Below are 10,120 nucleotides of genomic sequence, written 5' to 3' on the forward strand. Positions count from 1 at the left end.
TTAATGAATAAAAATAGTACTTTGTAGCACTGAAATCCAATCTTTAACCCTACCATGCTAGCAACTCTGCTGTGTTTAGAAGGCACAAAGATTTGCTAATCATTAAGCAGTGTTGTTTGTTTTGCATATATTTAGTCATGAATCCAATTATGAGATAAATTAAATCTTTGACGTACTGATATTCACAGAAGAAAAGTTAATCCACCAGGGAAGTAATTAGAATTAAGCCTGATGGAGACAAGAATGCGTGTTTATAAAACTTCATGGCGACATGTCCAAAACCAAGACATCAAAAGTGAGAGCACGTGAAAGAAATGGAGAGAGAAATGTGAATAACATACAGCAAGCCGCCAATGTTCCCAGTTAATTACAGTTGTTCAATTTATTATTCATAGAGCGGATAAACATTTCAGACTAAAAACCCATCGGTTTGGAGCGCCTTGTGTGCCTAACTGGGAAAACGCAGATTATTTAGAGTTAGTGATTAGGGTTAGGTTAAATCTTCAGGAAGTGAATGTAAGTCAGCGTGTAGTTCCCAAAGGTGACATATGACAACAAGTCTCTCTGTGTGTGTAGGACCCTCTCTAGTATAAACACTGACCTTGTCAGGACCCGCAGACCTCATGGGGACCAAAATCTGGTCCTAATGAGGCAAAATGTCATTTCTGAGCTCCTGGTTAAAGTCAGGATTAACTTTTTAGTTAGGCTGTCCACAATGAATGGAAGTCAATGCAAAGTCCTAATAAGAATAGCTCCTTAAACGTGTGTGTGTGTGTGTGTGTGTGTGTGTGTGTGTGTGTGTGTGTGTGTGTGTGTGTGTGTGTGTGTGTGTGTGTGTGTGTGTGTGTGTGTGTGTGTGTTTGGTCTGGGCACTGCAGCGTGATAATTTAGTCACTCCTCTACATGTGACTGTTGAACATATATCAATTTAGACATGTGAACCTACACAGTGAAAGGTGTGTGTGTGTGTGTCTGTGTGTATGCATGTGTGTGCCTGTGTCTGAAAGGGTGTGTGTGATGTTTAAGGTTTAAAGAGAGCGGGTAATTATGTCAATTATAATGCTGTCATGGCAAGGTCACAGACACACACACACACACACACACACACACACACACACACACACACACACGTAAGCCTGCCTGTGCTCTCCATTTGTTAGCTGTGAAATATTAATCAGAGTCAGCTGCCGACCTGACAAGGAAAGGATGCAGAGCACGAAACCTTCCACGCCACACACATGAACCTGCGTCCCACAGAAGATGTACACGTTCACATGCATATAAGTAACAGGTTTTCACCACACACACACACTTGCACACACACTCTGCCCCCCCCTCCAGTCCTTATTGGCCTGAACTCTGTCTTGGTCCCTCTCGCCTGGGCATCTGTGGCTCTGAGGGTCCCAGCTGTCTGAGGGATTATGACAATTGAAGGATGATCCGTGAGGGCAGTGCGTTCATTGACCCATTATAAGAAACCTGATGAGAGTAAATACACAATTATTTCTTCACTGTAACAAAGCGCTGCTGACACACCAGTCAATACGGATTATCTTTTGCACACATAACAGGTTTTGTATGTTTTTGCCTTCAAAGACACTAAGATTTTAAAGTAATACATATTGGTAGCAAACTTGACCAAAGTTCAATGTAAGGGTGTGGAGGTCATGATGGTGGATGTGTGTATAGATACCCTCACTCGCCAGGTCAACCTGTAAAGAAATAAAGTGCATCCATGATATTTCCCTGAACTTAGCCTATAGATTTTTTTTTAATTGCGAATTTCTTCTATCTTTATGTATAATGTATTTGTAATCTGCATATTTTGTTGGTATTGAATGATTTTAGTGAACATAATACAAAGTTTTTCAGAATAGTTATTCTCTGACAATAGGTTTGAGCTGCGATATCTTAGCTTTCATAAATAAATCATGGAATTGGTTGTTTTCAGCTGCGTTATTGAAAGTTGGAAATTCCTAGAATATGGTTTTAAAATAGTGCCGACATGAACTGGAGTCTGCGGCTGCCAGGAGAGCAGAAAAAAAAAAAAATCACCTCAAAGACCTAGACTGTGATTTAGAAAATTATGAGCAGTAATGTTCACAGTTTGTAGTTAATGGGCTAAAACATGAAACACAACGTTAGGATCTTTGTGTGAAGTGGTGTGGAGCTGCTCTGTGAACGGCTCTGCTCCACCTTAAAAAAAGAAAAAAACTGGAGTCTGCGAAGCCACTTGGAGAGTTGACTGCTGGGAGCTTTGGCACATATTGTACCTCCACATGCCCCCTGTCACAACGTGTGACATGGGAACAACCAGGGCTGTTTCAAATCACGGGCCTAACCACTGGTCTGCTCAGCGGGTGGGGGGTTCCTGGATACTTGGCATTCCTTCAGTGACTGAGGACTGTGAGAACCAAACGACACGGGCAGAAATATTCTTAGGTCTTAAAGGGCAGAATAAAACAATGTGTGTGTGTGGGTGTGTACATGCTGAGTTTATATCTGTTCGCACACACATTTACATATGGTGAGTGTATGTTGGACAGTTTTTGTGTAGTGCTAAGGCTATAGTTTGTGTGAACTTTTCCACAAGCATTCAGCTGACTACTGGAATGTGTGTGTGTCTTTTTGCACGGAGTCTAGCGTGTGCACATGCATGTGTTTATGTGTCAATGAGCCTGACCTGCTCACTAACTGTTGCACCTGTCAAACTTTCTCTGCTTGCACAGCACATTCTGCGGTTTACATAGGGCAGATTTGCTGAATACCCTTTGTAGAATACACAAAACTATTAATTTCTATAAACAGCTATAGCTAGATAGCTAATTCAAGCTTAGGCTAACTCTGTGAGTTGTTCAAAAGCAAAAGCTGTGGCTTAATTCAGGGGTCGCATCCTTCGGAGGGTGCATTAGAAGAAACTGACTGCACCACAGCGACGTGACTAGGCTGTCCCATTTCGAAAGACCTCTCCAAATATGGCTGACAAATGCGATCTTTCATCCCAGAGAAATAAAGGCTCCAGAGGATGGATCCATTTTGGCCCAACCTATCCCAGGATTCATTGTGCTTCAGTGTCGAACCCTTTTTCAAAGAGGTAATGGCGACAAGACGTCTGATGCTTGAGTATCACGCTTCAACTCAACTGAACAACCCACAAAGTGATGTGCTAATTCAACAATGTGCTGAATTTGTAGTAGAGAAATGGAACTCACTGTCACTGTATGCTGTCGATTGCAGGTTATGGTAAAGCAGATGATTCTGTGCACATTTGCGCTTGTATTTTTAGTCTTGATGATAAAGACACGTCGCCCTCGAGACTCATCAGAATGAATATCTCTCTCATTAACACCCCCTCTAGACGAGGCGGTTGCCGAGCTATGATTGCACAATGTAGTTGCTCATCATTACCGCAGAGGCCAGGACAGTGATCTTATGATGTGTGTGTGTGTGGGTGTGTGTATGTGTGTGTGTGTGTACTGCTCAGATGTTCCTTTTATGTGTGTTTGTGTAGACTTTGTCCATTTGCATGCATTTACTACATTCCTTGCTCAGCGTTGTGGGTGTCTTCCCACTGATGTCTAATCATCGTTTAACCATTACCGATGGGGGTAACCAGCCCACTGGGGTCCTGACAGCTGAGTGTCCCCACTTTCCCATGCTGTCAGGGGTTAAAGGTCACCTCACAGCTACTGCCGCAGTTGTTACGACCCCTCGCACACAAGGCCTCTCCTGTGTGGCTGTACGCATTAGTGGTTGCGTGGAGTTGAAACAGGATAGGCAATGGGGGGCTTATGTGTGTGTGTGTGTGTCTGTGTGTGTGAATGTAACACAACAATGACTTGCTGAAACCAGGCCTCGCAACGGCCTCTTATGTTTGTTAGAACATGTATGTGTGTGTGTGTGTGTGTGTAAGGCAAATGGTAACCCCAGTTACCATGAGCATGGCCTTGTGAGGGTCCTGGAGGCCTCCTGTTTGTTTAAATTGAATGACTTACTGTGTGTATGTGTATGCATGTGTATGTGTGTGTGTGTGTGTGTGTGTGTGCCCTCATTGCAGCCCTTTGAACCGTTGGCATTCCGAATTCAAAGCTTCCTCCTTTTCTTCTACATCAAAATACGTCAAGCACTATTTGTTTTTCTTACCAGCCGCGTTTAGCCGGCCACATCTCCACTCCCGGGGCGACAAAACAATTTCAGACCCCACAGTTCCAAAACACACGTCAGCCTCGGTCTTGACATGAAGCACTTGAACTCTTTTCACTTCTCCTTCCGTCCTGCCGAGGAAGATTTGGAAACAAACATGGAGGGCAGACAGTCGGCGCAGGTGCAGGTGAGGTTTATTGGCACCGGGTTTCCTGCCAGGTGGATGGCAGCGTGTTGATGCTGCAATGTGTTGTTCGCTCTTCTGTGTACTTTGTAAAGCTCTTTTGGCACCTAGGAAAGCAGTGTGCGTGTGGAGCTTTTGATCTTGCCATCCACCCAAAGGGCAAACCATCAAGACCTGAAGCTCCCTCACCTCAACCCCACTGTGGGCTGCATGTAGGAGCTTGAATCCGGTTGAAATAGTTTTCTCTCGGAAGTGCCAATACCTTGAAACTTGAGCCAGGGCTCTAATAAACACGTGTGTATGGCTGCAGGCGGCATTAGGATCATTAAACATAATATGCTTTATTACCCTCAGATGGAGCGCCCTTTGATAAAACATGAAATAAAGACCTGGGTGTTGCTTTATCACGATATCGAAAGCTGACTTTGAGGGACAGGTGGCTTTTGGCAGCTAAACCACGCGGCACGTCAAACGGGACGGCTGCAAAACAGGTTGATTGTTCATGTGTTGGAAGGCGGCTGCAGAAAGACATTCAGGCCTAAGTCTCAATGCCTCGGTGTTAAACTGTGTTGTAATCCCACAGTGTTTAGCTCTGATCCGGCTGGATTTAGTCTGCTGAAGCTGAGCAGCGGTGCAGGTCCCGGCTGATAAGACCTGGGATTCACACAGAGGATGAGAACGAAGGAGAGTGACAGAGAGAACAGGCCGGTCCGAGTGAGAAAAAGAGTCCTATCAAAACTTTGTACTGATGCTCACTTGGAGAGATAAGATCAAAACCAGTATTTGTCAAACTGCTAGTAGTGAATTTTTGGAAACTAAATTGGCCGCATGTTTTTCAAGTCTGATCTGACCGACTGTAGAACCTTTGTTTCCTGCATCGGTTTAGTTTTGCTATGCTATTGGACATATTAGGGATTTCACAAAAAAAGGTTTATTTTACTGCCATCTGCCAAACATTGGCAATATTTGCAGAAAATGGCAGATGTACTATTTACTTCCGATTGGCTTTTGCTGCTCAGACTGTCTACAAGAAAATACTACCAAACTATTTTCTCAGTTACATTGTGGTAGCAATATAACTGCTGGTTGAATATGTTTAACAGCAAAATGTCTTTAATGAAAGAGTAAAGCAATATATTTATTAACCATCTAGAGTCCTGTCTGTGGTGAGGGAAGCAAAGAGACTTGGTTGAGGTTGATAAAAGATGGTTAAATGCAAACAAGCTTTTCCCTGTATTAGAAATGAATAAAGATAAAGATGGACGACCTGTCAAGTTACGCTTGTGATGTTATATGGAGCCAGAGTCGACACAGTATTGATTTATACATTTAAAAGATATGTATTTGCAACTTCTCATCAACAGGATTTCCTCATTACGTCAATGAAAAACATTTTCCTTTTAAAAGTACTTGAGGTTGCAAATTATTTGTCAATAAACTTAATTGTATAATGAAAATACTGTTCCTGTAACTGTATTTATATTGCTCGTGAAAATGTTGCTCAGCTTCCAGTAACTTTCTTCTGTGTGAGCCTTGTCATCTGATTTCCTCAAAAGGCTAAAGGTCCTGACAGAAACTGCCCTGGAGGCAGAAACCCAAAGTAGAGAGAGATCCAGGAAAGTCAATGTGTGAAACGGGCAACATTTATAAACACAGCTCAGAATATTCAGACAGACTCGAGTCTCTTACTCACTGTAACACACCACAAAGAATGTAGAGATATGATCTCTCATTCGAGGATGTGATAATCTTCACTCGTTGAAAGTCCTTGTTGTTGTGATTATGCATGAAAAAAAAACTGCAATAGCTGAAACTGGATGCACTGAGAGGCTTCCCTCAAAGTCTATTAGGATAAAAGCTGAACGATTTTGAAGCCATTATTCACAGAGGAATTGAAAATATGAATCCAAACGGGGAAGCTCTGGAAGACAAGAGAAGACAGAGGAAGGAGAAAAGGGAAAGGAGATAATGGCCGATAAACAAAACAAGTGCAATCTGAGAAAACCGAGAGGACAATAACAGAGGGGAAGACATGAAACTCCAGGGCATCTTTCCCATCCCTGTGAGAAAGTGTATTGTAGACAGTAATCCCATGTTATGACAGTGACATAGTCCACCTCTCCCTCCTTCCCACAGGTTGGAGGGATGAGTCAGACAGCGAGGGAAACAAAGTAGCAGGCAGGAACCTGCAAGGATTACACTCTCATCGTGTGGAAACGAGACACCGCAACCGGAGCTACTGCAGCCGGCTCACTGACAACATCCACTGTGTGTCTGCTACTGTGTGTGTCTGGTGTGTGTGCATGTGTGTGTTTTTGTTACCTCTTGAGGATCAGTAGACCTCATAGGGACCAACGTGGAGATGTGGTTAGGTTAAGGTTTGAGTTTTTCAATGAATGGAAGTCAATGCACTCTGTATTTATATGTGTTGCAGGGAATCAAATCAGCCAAGAAACTTCAATTTGTATTTTTTACTGTTGATAGTGTAAAACAATACTTTGCAACACCAAACAAAATACTAGCTACCAGCAAGTATTACCCAGTCTCATGGGCCTTTCCCCAAACAGGGCCATTGTTGCTGTTATCAGGACGGCACCTGTGCTTTTCCACACAATGACATGACATAACGTCTGCTGTGAAAAGGGCCTGCAGCTCACTTCTCTGTGCTCGTGGCCTCGAGTGACAGGTTCCGTCACTGTGATGAACATGGCCACTGTCGTTTCATTTGAGTCCAGCTCAAATATCATAAACATCGAGTTCGCATCTGTGTTCACTGGAGCAACAAATCTGTTGATCATATAAATTAAATTCATTTCTATTCCATTTCATTTGTATAGAATCACAACATACGTTATCTCAAGGCATGAAACAGCAAGATTGAGGCCGTACAAAATTATAGAGAAATCCAACACCACCCTTTTTACAATACTACTACTACTGCTACTACTGCTAATTACAATAGTGTCAGATCCGGATCCTGCAGCTCTGGAGTCAGAGATACCTGCAGAATGAGGACAGAGAGGCAGAGAGTGGTCCGTTGTGTTGTTTTGTCTAAATTACAGTAAGTTAGTAAGATGCAAATGTCTTGGACAAGTAGCACGAAACCACTAACCATTTCTAAATGAACGTATGTCTGATCATCAGTACGGTGGATGAAAGTACTCAGATGTCTGTAAATACATCATAGAATAAATAATGGAGGCCTTCTCTCTCTCTGTCTCTTAAATCTTGGCTGTATATTACATGTCTCCGACAACAATGCGAAGAACAATACCATAAAAACACCAACATCCAATTTTCCCTGAACCTCCCAGCGAGAGAACAAACCTCTGACAGAAACGCTCTCAGCCTTCTTCCTTTCTCAAACGCTGCCGAAACAACCGCGGCTCCCAGAAATAGCTGAATAAACTATGAGACGGCAGCTCTGCAGGGTTTGCAGACCCACATGGCTTTTAAGGAGCGGGGCTTTCCAGGGTGGTTTGAAGAGTAGACACACACACACACACACACACACACACACACACACGTACACATGCACTCACACACACACACACAGATTGTCCATGGTGCATTAGGGTCACGCTTGCCTTATGTAAAACACAGCAGCCCACAGAGGACTTCAGGGCCTGCTCTGATGTTCACATGTGCTGGAGTAAAGTGTGGTATGCGTGTTTTCACAAGTTCTTTGTAACAGCTAGAGTGTGTGTGTGTGTGTGTGTGTGTGTGTGTGTGTGTGTGTGTGTGTGTGTGTGTGTGTGTGTGTGTGTGTGTGTGTGTGTGTGTGTGTGTGTGTGTGTGTGTGTGTGTGTGTGCATGTGCTTGGCCAGTAAAGGAGTTGTGGCAAGAGGAATTAGATGGTGATGGTTTGTCGACTTCCCACATCACCTCAGTTTTAAGCTCTTCTAATATCTTCCTGGAGTTTGGGCTGTCTATGTGGTTTGTGAGCGTGTGTTTGTGTGTGTGTGTGTGTGTGTGTGTGTGTGTGTGTGTGTGTGTGTGTGTGTGTGTGTGTGTGTGTGTGTGTGTGTGTGTGTTGGAGGGAGACTACATACTCTCCTCTGTCCCCCCGTCTCCTCCTCTCAGCCAGTAAGTCTGGGACCCGAAGGAAAAGGCCAATTATAAAAAAAAAAAACCCTCTCTCCATCTTTGTTCTGTGGGCATAAACCACTTCTTTGCTTTTTTGTTTTCATTCTTTCCCCTTCTTTGGCTTTCTGACATTCCTCGTCCATTCCCACCGTCCCAGAAACCCCCACTCCACCCCGTTACTCACGCTCATGCACACATGCAAGCTCGCTTCTCTGGCTCATGCCAGCTTCTTCGAACTTCGCAAGCGACAGTTCCCAAAGTCTTAAAATAGCCGCCGTGCTTCCTGGTCCATCATCAGCCCCGTATCTTATCACATTCGACAGAAAAGCTGGGTGCGGTGCTGGTTGTTACACTGTCTGTTTCTATGGTAACTGCCTTATCACGGGCTTCATTTGACGCCGGTGCTTATTTTTATTTTGAAAATTGTGCCTATATTTCGTCCATATCTCTTGTGTGAACTTCATTGATCTGCCGTGGTACTTGTGTCATAGAGGTTCACATATCGTATGAACCGGGCTGCAGCGCTGTCAGGTGTGACCAGGCTCCAACGCTGAGCTCACACTGATGAGACCGAAGAGAGAACTACTGGGCTGCTCTGACGTTGTCCTTCCAGCTGCTCTCTCACACTCTCACACACTGATTTTCACACAACTTCCCTGCTCATCTCACACACACACACACACACACACACACACGTCGAGCAGTCTGGAGTACCTCACACACACAGACACACACACACACGCACGCTCGCACTCACACAGACGCGCATACCACTGTATCACCCATCTTTCTGTGTCATAAGAGAGGACACACTTTCTCTCTCCCACACTCGGACCCACTCTCCTAGTCTCACAGTTTCACAACACACGTACACACACACACACACACTTACACACACACGGAGGGCTAGAACCCCTACTCAGTGTCCAGCTCTGGGCGGTGTTCCCATCGCCATGGCCTTTCCCAGCACAGACAATGCTTTGTGTCCCACAAAGGAAGCTCTCATCCAGGCTCTGGGGCCCTGTTTGGCCCTATGTGGCCCCCCAGACTCCAGAAAGGCCCCCTGAGCCGCCCCACCACAACCTGCTGAGGTGCCAAGAGGAACATCTGTGTGACTCTGGTGAAGAGACCTCGCTGATGTTCTCACACTGAGAGGAAGAGTGTTGCTTATATTCCTTTGTGTGATGTGCGTGATCCTGCCTGTTGCGTGTCTCAGGCAGCATGTGTACGTGTGTTTGTGTGCATGTGTGTATCACTTGTTCATGTGAGCACAAGCTTCTGGGTCCTGGGAGTTTCTCAGTCCAGATAATAAATGGTGTGAGAGGAAAGACAGAGTGTGTTGCCAGACCTCCCCAGTCTATGAACCACGTGTCCCGGCAGCGCGGCTGCCAACCATACACTCTGAAACGGGGTCACGCTAACAAGAACGAATAGACGAGGTGGAGAAGTGGAGGAAAGATGAATGAGGGGAGTGATCAGGGAGATGGAGGGATGGACAGATGGAAGACCTGATAGAGAGGTGGATTGAGGGAATGAATTTGTTGAATGGATGGATGGACAGGCGGTGATAAAGATGCAGAAACAATTACACTTTGTGAATGACTTGAGTTTTTACACCATTTGTTACAACTTTGTTTGAAATTGGAAATTTTGAATAGAATGTGAAAACGCCCTAAACTGTACAACAGAATGACTCCTGTACATTTT

This window comes from Hippoglossus hippoglossus, chromosome 11 (assembly GCF_009819705.1).
Source record: "Hippoglossus hippoglossus isolate fHipHip1 chromosome 11, fHipHip1.pri, whole genome shotgun sequence".
Lineage (NCBI taxonomy): Eukaryota > Metazoa > Chordata > Actinopteri > Pleuronectiformes > Pleuronectidae > Hippoglossus > Hippoglossus hippoglossus.